Source organism: Anastrepha obliqua, chromosome 3 (assembly GCF_027943255.1).
Source record: "Anastrepha obliqua isolate idAnaObli1 chromosome 3, idAnaObli1_1.0, whole genome shotgun sequence".
In the NCBI taxonomy this organism is placed as follows: Eukaryota; Metazoa; Arthropoda; class Insecta; order Diptera; family Tephritidae; genus Anastrepha; species Anastrepha obliqua.
Window position 1 is genome coordinate 104,929,114 of NC_072894.1, and position 17,152 is coordinate 104,946,265.

General features: G+C 33.8%; 1 protein-coding gene across 1 annotated transcript in view; it reads left to right on the forward strand.

Annotated features, from left to right (window-relative positions):
• The first annotated feature begins 3,312 nt into the window (after window positions 1–3,312).
• LOC129242139 (mucin-2-like) overlaps window positions 3,313–17,152 on the forward strand; it is a 162,299-nt gene continuing 148,459 nt past the window's right edge. Inside the window, exon 1 of the mRNA XM_054878700.1 lies at window positions 3,313–3,388. The gene's annotated coding sequence lies outside the window, so the exon portion shown is untranslated. The remainder of the gene's footprint in view (window positions 3,389–17,152) is intronic.

Genomic DNA, 17,152 nt, shown 5'->3' on the forward strand with positions numbered 1-17,152 from the left:
CCTTTATAAAACTCAATATCGCTTACCTCAATATGGCCGGTTGTTAACAATAGAGGTCCAAAAGGAATGTTTGACCCAGTGGAAGCAAACTAAACGTAAAATAAAATAAACGAAATCAATAAAAAAATCTCCCTGGCTATTTAACCACGACCATTTTTGGCTGTTGGTCTCATATGGAACCCAATTTCCATTGTCAACCTTTTACTCCAAAAGGCTTCAAATTTGACACGTTTCAGCAAAGAATCACAGATATTAATTTAGTTCAAAGATCTTTTTTCATACTGCATGGATTTATGGTTAATTTTCATTTACTAAGCCAGTACTCAAATACATTCTGAGTAGTACTCACATAAAGAGCACAAATTTGTTTAGCCAACTGCTTCGACTATTCCCCTTTTTTATAGTGAAACTCAAAATGTACTTAAGGTTTTCTTTGCACTTGAGAGCTTCCTTCAGCTTTTTGTTCCATATAAACAATGGTTTTAGAGTAACATCACTAAAATTAGTGAGTCTCCGGCTTACGAGAGCTGCACCATGGGCTGTGAAGTTTCATCGCCAGGCTGCAAAATACTACAGATGCTGAGTTCTATTAGTCCGGGGTTTCAGCAATGTTAACAAAAACTACAATGTCCCATATAGTATCCAAATGAGTGTTCGTAAGCTCTCTTTATCCAGATTTAGGAGCCTATTTGACGCTCTTCTGGAAGCAAAAATAAATTGCTTTGTCTGCTTCTGTGGCAGATTTTCCATCTAATGTCGTGCGAATTATGTGTCTTCCAAGCTATTCAAATTTTTTTTTATGTTAGCTTTGGTAAACCCGAAAAAGGGTGAGGGCGCATTGAATTTTCTTGCACCACCTAGTTTCGCTAGATAGTCCGCCTGTTCGTTGCAGCCTTGGCTTTCATGTTTTGGTACTCAGACCAGCAAAATGGTGTTCGATATTATTTTGTGCCGAGCTTAGGTGTTTTTATGTGAGATTGTACTACACATAGGGGTTTCTGCCTTTCTGTGAAAATACAGTTGCGCTTCGAAGTCGTTCTTCTTTGTAGATATTCTTCGCCAGGAATTTCTATGCGATGGATCTCCGCTTAAAAAAATGCGGACTACCTGCCCAATTATTATTTTTTGTTTGTTTTTTTTGGTGGGTGAAGTAGGGTTAAAAATGCCTTCGCACTTACAGCGGCCGTCATCTACTGCGTCGGGTAGTGTGACCGCTAAAACAATCCCTCCTCCTCTTCTGGGTAGACTCCCTTCCCGGAGTTACTTTCTGCAATGCTTCGGGGGGTCCAGAACGACATCCATAAAATGGACCAATTCTATTGACCCACATCTGGGTCCACTATGTTTGTAGGCAGTTTCATGCTCATCTTATGTCTCATTCTGTGAGGCTTCGCTTTGTAGTACTGCGTCGAAGCATCTTGCCGATCACATTAGTCGGCGCGTTGTCTCCAATCTGCTCCCTCACGGCATTTCTTTCCATGAGCCATCTGTCAAAATTAAAGAACGTGTGTTCGGGGTCATCTCTCGGTGCTTCGCAGTATATGCACCTGGGGTTACTTACCATACTCACGCGATATAGATATTTTCGGAGGTATTCGTGGCACGAGAGGAACTGAGCCATGGAATAGTCCACTTCTCCGAAGTTGCTTTGAACCCATTTACCTATTGTAGGAGTGAGCTTCGTCATTCCATCTGCCACTTGAATCAGTGTTTCATAGGCTTTGCCAGCGCTGCATGGTTTGGTATCTCCGTTCCGCGGTATTAGTGGTCGTGTTTTTTTTTACTAAAGCCCCACGCATCCGTGGGACTACGTGCCCGAAGTTTTGCTCATAAACACGCACTCCAATTCTGCCATCAGTGTACCAGATTTCGTAGTCAGGTTTAATGCATGGAGTCTTGCTCTCGAAGCGAACGATCTAAAATAGATATGTAAGTTGAAATTTTTAGAAATTTTCTGCGCCGGAGTCACGCACTCATACTGGAGGAATGTCTATGAATCTCGTGGCGATTCGCATATGTCCTGCAATATTTCCGATCGTTTGATCAGAATTATAACTATAGCTCAGTCTATAGTTCAGTCTTAGTGCTCTTAGGGTGGCCTACTTCTCTATCATGAGAGGGAAAGAAGGTATTCCTACAGGTGTTCTGATGCACTCATGGCGCAGGTTCTCATTGCCCCAGTTACGCCGACGCACACCAATCGTAGCATCATAATAAGAAGGCATAAATACTCGTAGATGTCAAGCGATACCTCAGAAGGCCAAAAAGAAAAAAAAAGCTCCAATTTAGTGCCCGGGAAAGACTTCAGCGCAATTCACACTTGAGTAGTACCCAATGTAGAATACCTTAAGAAAGAAGCCATGTAATTAAATCAAATAAAGTAAACATTGGATAACATTAAAAATCCATAACAATGTAAGAGAAAATACAAATACAAGCAAAATACAAATTAAATGGGCAAGCAGCTATAAAAATCAGACTTAATATCTGTCGCTCTTCATCACCTTCTAATGAGTTAAGCGAGCATGCAACTTTGCTTTTCGCTCGCGCTCAGTGAGTTGAGTGCTATTTAATAAGAGCGTCTGAGGCTCTCACCAGCTTTGGCACAAAGCGGCTGAAACTCTCAAACAACGAATTGGTTGCGCAGAGCGCCCATTTTCATTCAAGTTTTGCTAACCGCCGCGCTGCGCCACACCGCACTGCAACGCTCACTGCTTTCACAATAAAATGCGTACATTTATTTATATTTTCTATTTTTAAGTTCATTTATTTAGTTTTATTTTCTTTGCGATTATATTGAAGTTTCACACTCATGCCGTGTGGCCTCCTTAAGTCCGCTGTTTTTCTACGCTCGCACGCTCTTCTCACACAACAACAACACGACTATCCGCCAGCCGGCTGTTGTTGACTCGTTTCTTAAGCCGCTTAAACGACAGACTTGCCAGCGACGAGACTTGTCGTCTCAGCAGCAATTTTTACGTCGTTCATTGCTTGCGCTGTTCATACTTTGTTTGCAAGCATGCATGTGTGTGTGTGTGTGTGTGTTTATGTGTGGCAATGTGCTCTTCTTGTTGTTGTTGGTTTTTGTATTATTATTAATATTGTATTTGTTAGTCAGTTGTCCAGTCTCAACTCAAGCAAACCAGCTAGCCAACAAATAGCTTGGCCATTAGGCCGAAGAGGGGACGACAGTAAGGAAGGTGGAGGAAGTGAGCAGCGCCACTAACACGTTGCCAGCGTTTGAGCTGAGTTTTGTTTGGACGACGCGCACAGTTAGAGTTTGGTACGTTGCGCGTGCAACACGCGTTCGTCGTTCGCTTACAATTCGTATAAACATACATATGTACATATAGGCAAATCGTTTAAATAAAACATTTCTTTGTTTTTGGTGCGTTGTTTTATTTCTTATTGTTTTTTGTTAAATTTGTGTTTTGTTTTTGACATAATTTTTTTCACGTTTTAATGAAGTTTTGCGGTGCCAGCGTTGTGACGCGTGCAAGCGTAATTAACTTTTATTTGTTTTATGTCTATATTAATTCACACAACTTTTAGCCGCCTTTAAGTGATTTTGATTTTTTTCGTCTACGTGAATTAACTTGATTCCGCACAAGATTTGCAGCTGCTATCTTGAAATCCCTTAGTTTACGGTACGGTTTTGCAAAACTGTGAGCGTTTGTGTAAAAAAAGATCTGCATTAATTGAAAATTAACAAAGATCAAGCAAATGTTGTGTAATTGATGAAAAAGGCAGCGGAAGAAAAGTGAAAAAGCGTATGGAGAAGACAAACAAATTGCGCATTTTATTGTGTTGTTAACATATCCGCATATGAATAAACATTGAAATAAAAATGTATTTTTTTTTTGTGAAAAATATATCACTTCAAAATAATTAGTTAATAGGCTAATAAAAAGTATGCCTGTATAAAATTCAAAAGTTATGAAGAACTAAAAATAAATAAATAAATAGAAATGCGTCGGTGCAAAATGGATAAAGCTATGCCCGTAAAGCTAATGAAATAAAAAAATGTCTCTGCATAAAAAGTGGAAATAAAAATAAAATAATAATACTAACATATTTTTTTAGGAAGCAAAAGATATTTTAGGTCGAAGTGTCGGCCATTGGGTACACTGCAGTCACTAACAACAAATTAGTATCTATTTTTTTATAAGCCAAGAAGGCAAAACCAAATGATATTTATGTGCATACTTCCCTGCAGCAAAAATCACACTATTCAGCAAATTCAATTATTTAAATATTATAGCAAACGATTTATTGGAAGAAGCGATACTCGTCCGAAGGTAACGGGAATTGCGCTAGTTAGAAAATTACCAGTTGGAGTGGATACACCTCAAACAAATGTTTTCCTTTTACGATGAGGTTTCGCAAAATTAATCATCTAATTTCGGTCTTTTTTGAATAACTTTTTTACTAAATATTAAATTTTGAATTTTAAATTAATTATTTAAGAATTTTAAAATTATTCATTAAATAAAATTAAAAATAAATTTAAAATTAAATAAAGAAAATGGAAAAATTAAATAGAAACAAAAGAATTAAATAATTCAAAATTAAATAAAATAAAATAAATTTTAAATTAAATAAATAAAAAATAAAATTCAAAATTAAATAAAAAACAATTTAAAAAAATTGAATAAAAAATAAATAAAATTTAAAATAAAATAAATTAAAAAATAAAATATAAAATTAAATTAAAAAAATTAAAACTAAATAAAAAAAATTAAATAATAAATAAATAAAATTTGAAATTAAATAAATAAAAAAATTAAAATAAAATGAGAAAAAATATTAAATTAAAAAAATAAAATTTAAATAAACAAAACTAAAATATAAAAGTAAAAGTAAATAAATAAAAAAAAATTTAAAAATATAAAATTAAAAAAAAAAAAAATTTAAACTTAAATAAAAAAATTAAAAAAAAATTAAATAAAACAAATTAAAATTTAAAATTAAATAAGATAAAATTAAAGTAAAATATAAAATTAAATTAAAAAAATTAAATTTAAAATTAAATACAAAAATATTAAAAAAAAATTAAATGGAAAATAAATAAAATTTAATTTAAATAAAAGAAAATAAATTAAAGAATTAAAATTTAAATAAATAAAAATAAAATGTAAGAGTAAATAAATAAAAAAAAAAATAAAAAAAATATTAAATTAAAAAAAAAAAAAATAAAATTTGGAATTAAAAAATAAAAGAAAAAAATATAAAATTAGATAAACAAAAAAAAAATTTGTTAAATTTGAATGAATAATTGAAAAAAATGTATTAGATATATAAAATAAAACAAAAAAAAAAATATTTTTGCACAAAACCCGCAAATAAAAACAAATGAGCATTCTTACGTACATTTTTTTATATAACAGGAAGACAAAGCTAAAGAATATTTCTGTGCATACTTCCTTGCAGTTAAATTCTAAACTATTCAGCAACATTCTAGCGTACGAACTGATATAATTGTTGGAAGAAATGGCACTAGTTCGATAATAACTAGAATTGGACTAGTTAGAAAATTACCAGTTAGAGTGGATACACTTCAAATAACATAATAAGATAGCGCAAAATCAATCATCCATTTTTTATGTTTTTTGAATAACTTTTCTACCAAATGAAATAAAATTATTTTGAGCGATGGAAATATCTTTTTTACCTTACGCGCTCCATTGTTGGTTTGTTTGTAAGTTGTAGCTGTCTAGTTCACAAGTGGCAAATATGATTGACGTGCAATGCCATAAAAATCATAAAATTGAAAGTGATTACTTTTGCGTCACCTTGTATTTGTGTGAGTGGACTGAAAGGAGAAAACATACGCCATTTGCTAAACTTAAAAAAAATCTTTCGATACGGTGATTAATTTTGCGCCACCTTGTATAACTAAAAAGGCTTCTTACATTGAGAATGTATCTACAAAATGAAAATTAAATTAATGTAAATATTGATGAACGCAAGCACCTACCTGATTTTTCGCCCATTATTAACTAGTTCATCAACAACTAGTTCAGGTAATCGTTAAATGCTGAGATCCTAATGCTTGGGCTGACAATTGACATTTCATAGGACGGCGCTGTATCAAAAATACCCGTTGTTGGGATTGCAAAAAAGAAAAGAAACAAAAAAAGTAGCAAAAAAAAAAAAAAATTAAAAAAATCAAAAAGTAAAAAAAAAAGAAAATAAATTACTTCAGTTAGAAAGCAAACTGTTAATAAAGGAGGTGTGTCTGTATTCAGATATTAATCTCGACTTTACTGGCAAATTATTTTTCATTTAACATAATAAAACAAGTGCTAAAGAAATTGTTGCCAAATAAATACTCTGCTCACAAAACTAATCTAATAATAATATATAGTAATGCATTCTCTGGTTTACGAGTACATATGTCTGTATGTATGTGTGTAAACCCACTTTCACGCTAAAACATTTTAAATTTTATCTCAATCTGTGTGCGTAAATAACACTGTTCTCCAATTTTATGACAACACACATCATCCGTGGCTTTGTTCATATTTTCTGAGAGCATATCTATCCAATAATAAAACACTTGTTGAATTAGAAAAAGTTGGTTCGATTTTTTCTCGTGTGCAAGCATAAGTCATTTTCAAAAAAGTGGTAAAAGTGGTTAAAATATATGCCTCACCGCAATCAGAGTTTAAGAAATATTCAGTAAAATTTCACGGTTAATATTTTCGCAGAATATTCTAATCCATTAGCCCTCACCTAAAAGGGTGAAGGTGGGTGGGTGAAGAGAGTGGATTCTACTTCAAGAATCCACGCAAAACATCAATTTGGAAAGCCATTCGAGGATTGAAATGTTGTAGAAATTTATTTTTGAGAAAATTTTACTGGGGGGTTTCTCAGACTGAATTTTCCTGTCATCAACGTAAAAGTCGCTAAAAAATTAAAAGAATTAATTTGTGGCAAGAAGGAATAACACCCCCTTTATTATTTCATTTGATAACGAATTTAACTCATTTAGTTTATTCAAACTTAATTAGTGAAATGTTTTTGTATTACGCAATAATCATTTTATTATATTATGATTTACTGACTGTGACCGCCGATGCCTAACAACGCATAAGAGAGAGTCCTGTTGCCCTTTTGGCTGTCAGTTAAAAGACTAAGTGAGTGGTGACCAGGGTGGTGAAACCCGATATTAAGATTAACATAGCCAAACTCAACTTTAAGGATTTTTTTGCCGGCACATAGTAAATTATCACAACATAAAACAATTCATAGGCTCCGCTACGCCCCCAACGGTCTATGTAAAAAGCTCGAATGCACTCTAAAAATCATATAAAAAAATTAGCTGCAAAAATAGGACTAAAATTAGCCAAACCGAAAGTGTATTAATTTACTTTTCAATCAATAGATTACTTGAACGCATACAACACTATACCTTCCTTTTATAAGTATTGAAATTAGTATTAATTTAGTTGCTCTAGAGATATTTACGTTGGTGAGAAGAAGGTTTTGTCTGAGAAGACCCTTCATACAATTTTTTGAAGAATATTTCTTTTAGAACATTTTAATCCTGAAAAGGCTTTCGGAATTGTTTTTTTGTGGGTTTTTGAAAGTAAGGGTCGAAACGACCCTTTTAGATGGAGGCTAATGGGTTAAAAAATTCCACAAGAATATTACCTGTAACATTTTTTGGCATATATTTCACACTTTCAGCTCATTTAGACAAATCCGAGGCGGCGCAAAATTAGTCACCCTACCAGAAGTTGTTAAAATTTTTGTAAATTAGATCATACGCCAATCATATTTCGCACTTGTAAACAAAACAGCCGCGTAATACAAACGGATAGTAAAAAGAGGTAAACGGAGGTAAAAAGAGAGATTTCCACCACTTAAAATCATTTAATTTTACCAAAAAAAATTATTCAAAAACAAAATAGGATGACTAATTTTGCGCCACCTTGTGCCTTGCTGCAGCTTCGAATTGCCTGCTTTCAAGCACATGAAATATCTAAAAATTATGTTACAAACCCTTTAAGAATTGCAGCGATTGTGCTACGCGAACGAAATAATAAAACGAAGAGCGCGGCTCGTTTAACTCGGGGCTTGTCACTAGGCAAATACAAACACAAACGGTCGCGACCACATAATTTATACATAGGTGTATAATTAATTAAATATTTATTTTACGTAGGGAGCCCAGCTTTTGTTTCTATGGGGAAAGGTGCTTAAAGCGGCAGGCCACGATATTTTGTAGGAAAAAAGTTAGAAGTGGTTTTATTACTACAGTTATATTTTTTACCCAGTAGCGATGAAGCCTGGGTTAAGAAACTTACGTAGTTAAATACAACTAAAAATAAGTTTCACACATTCAAAATATTATAGTAGTTAAAATTTTGAGAGACATTAAAGCCGGAGATTTTATAAAGCCTAAAAATTGAGAAACATTAATTTTTTTTATATGCGCAACAAAATTAAATTACCTATCGTAAAGATATTATTTTAATAGCATTCCGCTCATCTATTTAATTGAAAATTATTAAAACAGCCGTAAATTTTCAGAATAATTTTATGAAGAGCTGCAATCAATTTCCCATTAAATTTTATTATGAAAAACTGCAAAAAAAATTCCTGCATCTATATAAAATATTGTGCAAAATTTATGTTAATATAAAAAACATATTTTCTGCATCACAAAACCTTATGCATTTGTGCCAAATAACAGGCCAAGTAATCAATCGAAAATTAAATGAGTAGATGTTGCAGGCATTTATAATAGAAAAGATAAACATTTATTTAAAAAAAATCATAGAAAAATAGCCTCTCTGCTTCATTGCTTCTCTTAATTATTCATTTTCAGCCGGGCACCGCTTTTCTATTTAAATTTAGTAAAATTGATTTGTGTGCATTTTGCTGAAGGCTTTTCCTGGAACCGGCTTTATTTGTGTTTTAGATCTTTAGAAAATATAAAATTTGACAACCGGTTTTGACTTTAAAGATACGAAAAAACAACTAAAAAATTATTTTTCCAAATGATCGTAGTTCACACGATAACGACACCAAAAAAATGGAGCTCTAATATCTCAATAGTTTTTGTTGGTATGTTGGCTAAATTACAATTTTATCAGATTTACTACTTTGAGTCCATTGCTCGAGTTTGAGTCCTATAATGAAAACACAGTAAAATAATAATGAAAATGGCTTTATTTCTTTTCCATTTCCATATTCTCCTTGGAAGTCAATACACTTCTGCATTGGCTTGAACCAATTTTCAAAGCACTTTTGTCACTCACAATTGGATACGTTCAAAACGAGCTGTTTAGAGGCTTCAAAAATTTCTTTAGGCGTTGAAAAACGTCAGCCTCGCATTTGTCTTTTAATATTCGGCAACAAAAAGAAATCATTGGTTGTCAAATCAGGGCTGTAAGGCGGATGACAAATTAATTCGATCTTTTGAGTGCTCAAAAACTTTCATGTGTGAGCCGGCACGTGAGAGCTCGAATTGTCTTGTTAAAAGATAATTAATCTTCATCGGTGGGTTTTCATCAATTCTCTGAAAACTTCTGGCACACAAACGATGGTACACCACTCCGAATTGACTTTTCCGGTGGTACTGTTGTGACCAGATTTTTCGAAAAAAGAACAGGCGCCCACTTACTTTGAGGGGTTTCTTACTCGCACAACGTTTGTTGGATTAAGCTCGTTTTATAACACCCAAATTCTCGATCGCTGTTTTATTTCTGGCCCATTCGCATAGATCCAAGATTCGTTACTTGTTACGATGTCAAAGGCGCTGTGAAGCACCGCATCTGAATTTCGTAAATATTTTTTTTCACTCTTACCGACGAGTTCCGTTTTGGGCAATTGTTAAATTATGCGGTATTTAAGGTAGCAGTCTGGTCAAATACTTATTTTTTAAAGATAATTTTTGGGAATTTTTTTTAAGAAAATAAAATGCGATCATTTTGATTTTACAGTATGTGATTATTGACATTAACATTAACATTTTTTTTTGACATATTTGCTTGTAGTAGCGTGGCACCATCAACAGGATTTTGGCTTTTCAGGACATCTGAAACGAAAAAGTTAAACTGATTATGGTTCTGTAGGCTTGTCATTCTGGCAGGTGCTACTTTCGATTCATTGCAGCCTTAACTTCCCATACTACAACCTGATTTCCACCCGAAAAACCTACCTTCCTTTCAAAAGTCCGCCATTTTGTTATTTTTCAAAACAAAATTTCCCATTGTAACACCTGCCAGAATGGGAACAAACCTTGAGAACACTACCTTAATGGGAACAAAATTTTCTTGCGACCATGCGACCTTGTCCATGTCCGCGGATGCCCCTATCTCGTGATATGTCACATGATAATCTTGCGTCTTCGATTGTTTGTGGCACCATAACCTTCACGAAATCCATTCTGCCAAGATCGACGGGCAGCGTTTCACAGTGGCTAAGTGCGCTGCTTCAATTCCAAAAGTCAAAGTAAGTGGTTCAATGCATTTCTGTCTCGAAAATTGTAAGAAATAATTGCACGACAATTTTTAAGAGTTCAATTCCATGCATTTTTCAGTTAACTAACCAAAGTAAAGAAAAAAATAAAGCTCGTAAGTGAAAACGTTATTGGGAAGTTTATGCTAGGTTAGGTTAGGTTATGCAAAAAAATACCAAACTTTTCGGAAAAAAATATCAAATTACAATTCATCATTCATAGTGTTGCAAAGGCGCAAAATATAAAAGGCAACCCCTGTATTAATTATTTATATTTTGCAGTCAGTAAAAACTTTATTCCTTTGGCTAAATAAATTAATAATAAATTTGCAGTGATTTCAAAAAGAGGTTCATAAGATACACCACAGAAATATGGGTATCAAATGAAGAACGATTTTTTTTCGAAGTGATTTTGTGGTAAAATACCTTAAAAATGTTCTTTAAAATTATTGTCCTTCAATATGCTTGACGATTTTCATTCAAATACCTTAAAGAAAATATGAATTAAAAATATGAAATATGTGAATTATTTCCCCTCTAAGCTCTGACCAGGAGCGATAATAGTTAAGGTCAGTCCATAAATTTGTGCGTTTCTTAAAGGTGATTTTAAAATTATTAGAAAAGATGTTTAATGTTTTCCGTCATTATTTACAATGCCTTCCCAACGTTTAGTCAAATTTTTAATTCCCTGCTCAAAAAATTGTTTGTCCTTGGAGCCAAAATACGCTTCGATATCCCTTTTTATAGCTTCTTTTGAGGAGTAGTTCTTGTTACTTATATGGGATTGAAGTCCACGGAAAAGGTGATAATCACAAGGTGCAATATCCTGAGTGTATGGTGGATGTGGCATTAGCTCCCATCCGAGCTCGTTCAGCTTGCCTAATGTTTGCCTTGCGGTATGAGGTCTTGCGTTGTCGTACTGAAACGAAACTTTGCGTCTATTCACTAAAGACGGTCGATTTTTGTTAAGTGCCTCATTTAGGTTTGATAGCTGATGGGAATAATAATCAGCAGTTATCGTCTGGTTTGGATTCATAATAAATAATACCCGCCATATCCCACCAAATAGACAGGAGAATCTTCTTGGGTGAAGGCCATTTTTTATCACCAGTAACAATACGGTTCAAAAAACTTTCATTTTCAAGCCGTTGCAGCAGCAGAGAACACACATTCACGCTCTGCTGAAGGTTGGCGATGGAAAGTCTATGCGGAACCTATTTTCGCAGCTTTGAAACCTTTCCCAACTGAACCAGGTGCCTGTGAACTGTTCCATGCGAAGAATTTAACCTGTGAGCTATCATATCGACTGTCAAATTTGGCTCAGCTTCCACGAGTTTGAGCAAGGCATCGGAGTTAAAGACTTCAGGACGACCAGCGCGCGGGGCATCCTCCACGTCGCAGTTACGACCTCGGAATTTTGAAAACCTCTTTTGCGCAGTCCTTACACTCACGATATCCTCTCCGTGAACAGTGTTTATTTCTGCAGCAGAAGTTGTTGCATTTTTACCACTTTTATAAAAAAAATACAAAATATGCCTCTTATACGCGTTCGAAGATTCCATTTTATTTTTTAACAACACGTGCTTCTATCCACGATTAAAATCACTTGTTGAATGCACAATATATCAAAGAAAATATAAATAGTTCCGTTATATTCCGCGAATAATTTTTTGTATGCAAAAATCGTACAAAAGTTAAATTATGGGTAAAACACGCACGAACTTATGGACTGACCTGATATGTACAGAGAGATTTTTTTGTAGTAGATCTTTAGGTCTTCTTAAAAGTGTCTTAACAGTATATATTGTTAAGGATTAAAATATAATTTTGCGCTCTAACACCAACCCAAATTTAATCCCATTGAAACCATTTTTAAATGAAAAATATGTTAGGCCTCGTGCATGCATCGATTTTCTCATTAAATCACATTATCACAGTTATTATACAAAGCTCGCTGATGCTTGGAGAGAAGGTTATAGCCGCCATATACCTGCCAGTAATGAAGAAGGCTGAAATTTAGATTGGTGGTAGTGCATATGGCAACTATGAAAACATATTTTTTAAAGAGATTGAAATGCAAATCGCCAACAATATTCGAGGATGAAACTTTAAAGGACTTCTTTTGACAAACGACAAATTTCTTAGGATTTTGTGCACTTTCACCTTTTATTTGAGACCCAAATTCCTATACCTTGTGTAAGTTTGGATTTATGCGATTTATTTGAAAGAACTAGTCTCGTTGATAGCCCTTACACAATTCGGACGCTTTGAGAGAAAACTAAAAAAGCAAATTTATTATATTTGGGATGCAGTTTTGCGCTGTAGTTTCGATTTCTTCATATGTTATTTGGACTGTTGTGCGGCTAATAATAATATGGCTCATTTTTTTTTATTAGTCGCCGGAAACCAATAGTGGGGCAGCGCGATAAATCTGGCTTAAAATTTGCTAAAAATACATATATGTATGGCCATCTCATTCACTTCGAGGCGCATTCCTTCCTTTGCCAAATGACTGGATTATTTTAAATTTATAATTCCGTGCATAATACGGACGTATGTCAGTAGTATTTCTTTGTTGCTCCAACGAAGAAATCGAAAGCGTCTATTACTGCCTCAGTCATCGCAGTACACGGCAAATCACTGGCGTGCTGTCATGAAGGCTGCGCTTTCACCAAATCTTCCTTGGTTATCTAGTGAATATGACTTCAGAGAGCTCGCATAAATCTCAACGGCTTCTTGAACTTTCCATACAATCAAATTTCTAGGAGAATGGCAAAGTGTAGAATGAGCTCCAGCAACGCTATCTTATTGCCAAACAACTCTCCGCACCTAAAAATGCGTCTGTTTGAATGCCGAGCTGCAATTATCTAAGCTAACTTAATCGTGCAATTCGTATAGGACTAAAATATATTAGTCCATACCAATTAAACAAACTATGCCGCGGCCTTACAGCATTTGCTTATTTGACGTTCAAATTAATAGTAAATCCCTAAACATATATGGAATTTTTTCTTAGCGTAAAAACGTCTTTCACACGAAATCTACCAAAAATTGAGATAGAGGATTAGACGCTGTCTGGCTGACTTATGACTTTTTACCGCGGCTGGCTTGGCTTCTTGTTAAAAATGTTTATCATAAAAAATATGTACCCATTATTTAAAAATATTAATTTTGTGTCTATTACAAATTTATGTGATGTTTAAAGCTGTTTTGCGTTGCTATGGTTGGGGAGCCGTAACAAAGAGTGTGAACGTGTAAAATTAAGCGGAAAATCATAGCGGCAACATATACTTTATTATAATAAATTAACATATGTTTGTGTGTATGTGCATATGTGAACATATCCACACATGTAATTTTGCTGTCTGCAACGTTAGCTGTAGCCACAGCGTTAGTAACGAGCCACAACCTCAGCCCCAGCTTCAGTAACGGCAACCATCAACAACGGCATCTCCGCATTGGCAGCGGTTTTGGCATCAGTTTCGGCATCGATTGGCATCGACAACGGCAGCAAAAGTAACAGCAATAGCAACAGCAACAATAACAGCAACAGTCAAAGCAGCCTCTGCACCGACAACAACACCGGCGATCGAGTCAGCTTCATCGCGCGCATTGATAAATCCATTAAAAAATTTCTCTGCTGCAATGCGGCAGTCGAGTTGCATGCTGATGTTGCTGTCGATTTAGCAAGTGCACTGTTGTTGTTGTTGGTGTGTCCATGGCACGTAGATGTGCAAAAAGTATGCAGAAAAACAAAAAAAAAAAAAAAAGTTATGAAAATAAAAACAAAAACACCGCTAACCACTTTCCGTTCGCCATTCACTTAAATCGATGCATGAGTGTAAGCGTGAAAACAACTAAAACAACTAAATAATACAACAATAATGTATGTAAGTCTATCAACAACATTAAAGTAACAGTAAAAATTCCGGCAAAATTAACAACACCAACAAAATGCTAGCAATACTCGCATCAAGAAGACAAATTTACAAATCTCTGCAAATCGAACAACTGCAAAAGCAATGCGGAATAGCTGAAATAAAAGGAATAGGAACAAAAAGGAAAAGGAAATTCGCATTGTATTCATTTACTTACTTGATTATGAGAAATTGAGGAAATTTGTGGAATGGACATGCAACGGGTGGAATAATTCAGCGGTCGTTTTTGTAGGAGCGCGAAACCGGAAATAAAGGCAAATTGAAGTGGAACGGAATAAAGTGGAAAGAAACGAATTGAAATGGAGTGCCATGGAGTGGAATGATATGTAATGAAATGAATGAAAATTAAACTAATAAAAAAATGATATAGAATGAAATTAAATGGAATAGAGGGATATTTATATGAAGTGGAATAGAACGGAAAAAAATGGTATTAAAATTAAGTAAAATAAAAATTGAATGCATTAAGTGACAATAATATGAACGGAATTGTCGAAATAAAAAATAAATGGTAAATATTAAAATGAAATGGAAGATAATGGAATAAAATTATAATCACTGAAATGAAGGGCATTGGAATATAGAGTAAAATGAAGGCGAATAAAATTAAATAAGAAAATAAAAATAAAATGAGAATAATTGAAGTGAAATGGAAGATAATGGAAGGAAATGAGGAGAAATGAAATGGAGTGGCACGGTTTGGAAGGGAACTGGAATATAAGTAAAATGAAGAGAAATAAAATTAAATAAAAAATAAAACTGAAATGGTAATAATTGCAATGAAATCAAAGAGAATGGAATTAAATTATAAGAAATAAAATGAAGGGCATTGGAATATAGAGTAAAATGAAGGGGAATTAAATTAAATAAAAATAAAATGGTAATAATTGAAATGAAATGGAAGATAATGGAATGAAATGAAGATAAATGAAATGGAGTGGAATGGATTAGAAGGGAAAGGAATGAAAGGAAGATAAATGAAATGGAGTGGAATGGATTGCAAGAGAACTGGTATATAAAGTGAAATGGAAGGGAATAAAATGAAATGAATTCAAGTGAAACTGAATAAAACTATTTGAATTAGAAAGGAATAGATGAAAAAAGCAATTAAGAAAATGTAAGTAAATTTAAAAGTGGATAAAACTGAGGGAAATAAAGTAATTTGTTATGAAATGAAGCGAAATAAGTTGAAATATAATTTGCTCAAATAGAATAGAATGAAATTCGAAAATTAAGTAATACAAAAAATGAATAAAATTAAAGGTAGAGATATGAAAGGAATAGTTGAAATATAAAATAAAAATAAAACTTTAGTAATTGAATTTGAATTGAAGATAGTGGAACAGATTCAAAATAAATGAAACGGATTGGAAGATAGTGGAACAGATTGCAAATAAATTAAATGGAGTTATCCATGAATAAAGTGATTTAGACTACTAAGCAAAATAAAGGAAATAAAGCGAAATGAAATGCAATGGAATTAAAATTTGTGAGATGAAAACAGGACTAGGCAAAGAATGCATTAAAATTGTTGTACATAATGAAATAGAATTAATTGAATGTAGTAGAAAGGAATGAATAGCAATTCAAAGCTAAGAAAAATAAATGAGAAATGAAATAAAATGCACTGGAATCAAAGTAAATGAATTGAAATGAAATAAAAAAAATGAAATTAAATTAAATTAGACCTTCCAAGTATTTGCGCTATGACAATGCGCCCCCTTACGCTGCATTCTGGCGGCATCTAGTTACTCAATACACTAAAAATAATACCGCCGTCGTAATAGTCGAAGCTGACTGGCACGTTAGGTTAGGTTAGAATGGTTACCCAAGGAGTGGGCACGCTTGTACGAAGAAAAAAACGGATTCGTCTTTTGTGACACCATTGTGGAGGAAGTAAGGTGAAGGAAAAAACCGATGGGATGAAAGGAGAGGACGGAGAGAGGTGGGGATGGTTAGGAGGATGGGTTTAGTGTGTGTGAGTCATGAACGATGATTGTGCTGCGTTTGCGCTTTATGCTGCTGATGAGGTTCATCAGACTTTTAATGCGCCAACGTAGGAGTCGTTCGAAGCACGCCACTGATTCCAATGAGTGCTGACCTTTGAACTCTCTCCAGCTTTTTCATTAATGTCGTCCTTTTTAGTGAGTTCCACTAGACTATGTTAAAAGTTATAATACAAAATTGGCTGTATAATGGTATTATAACTTTACAACTCTAGGTGTCCTTGCATCCATTTAAAGGTATTATTGCCTTTCTTACTCTCTCCTTAATATTGGGCTTCCATGTAAGGAAGCCTATTACTGTCAAGGATAATACCTAGGTACTTCACCTTGTCAGAAAGCATCTGCGGAGCACCCGATTGACTATAAAACAGTTCTAAACCATTTGTGTAAAACTTGTATGCAAAAGTCATGGATTTCTTTTTTCACAAACTAATCCCAACTAATTCCACTAATGGAAGTAAGCGTTTTGACCCTTTAGTTCTCTGTGCAACCCACAAGCGAGGAGAGTAAAAAAAATATTTTTAATCCAAAGTTATTCTAGAGTAAGAAAGATCCTAGCTTATCTTCTGAGCTCCTCTGTCTAATAACTTTTTTTTTAATGGGCAAAATATTCATTAATCTTAGCTGTTAAATTTCAATAAAAAAATGGTGCTCAAATTTCTTAGAAAAATAGTTCCAGTGCCGGTATAGAACAAAAAGTGGTTAATACGTTGTAAATTATTATTTTTTTTTATCTTA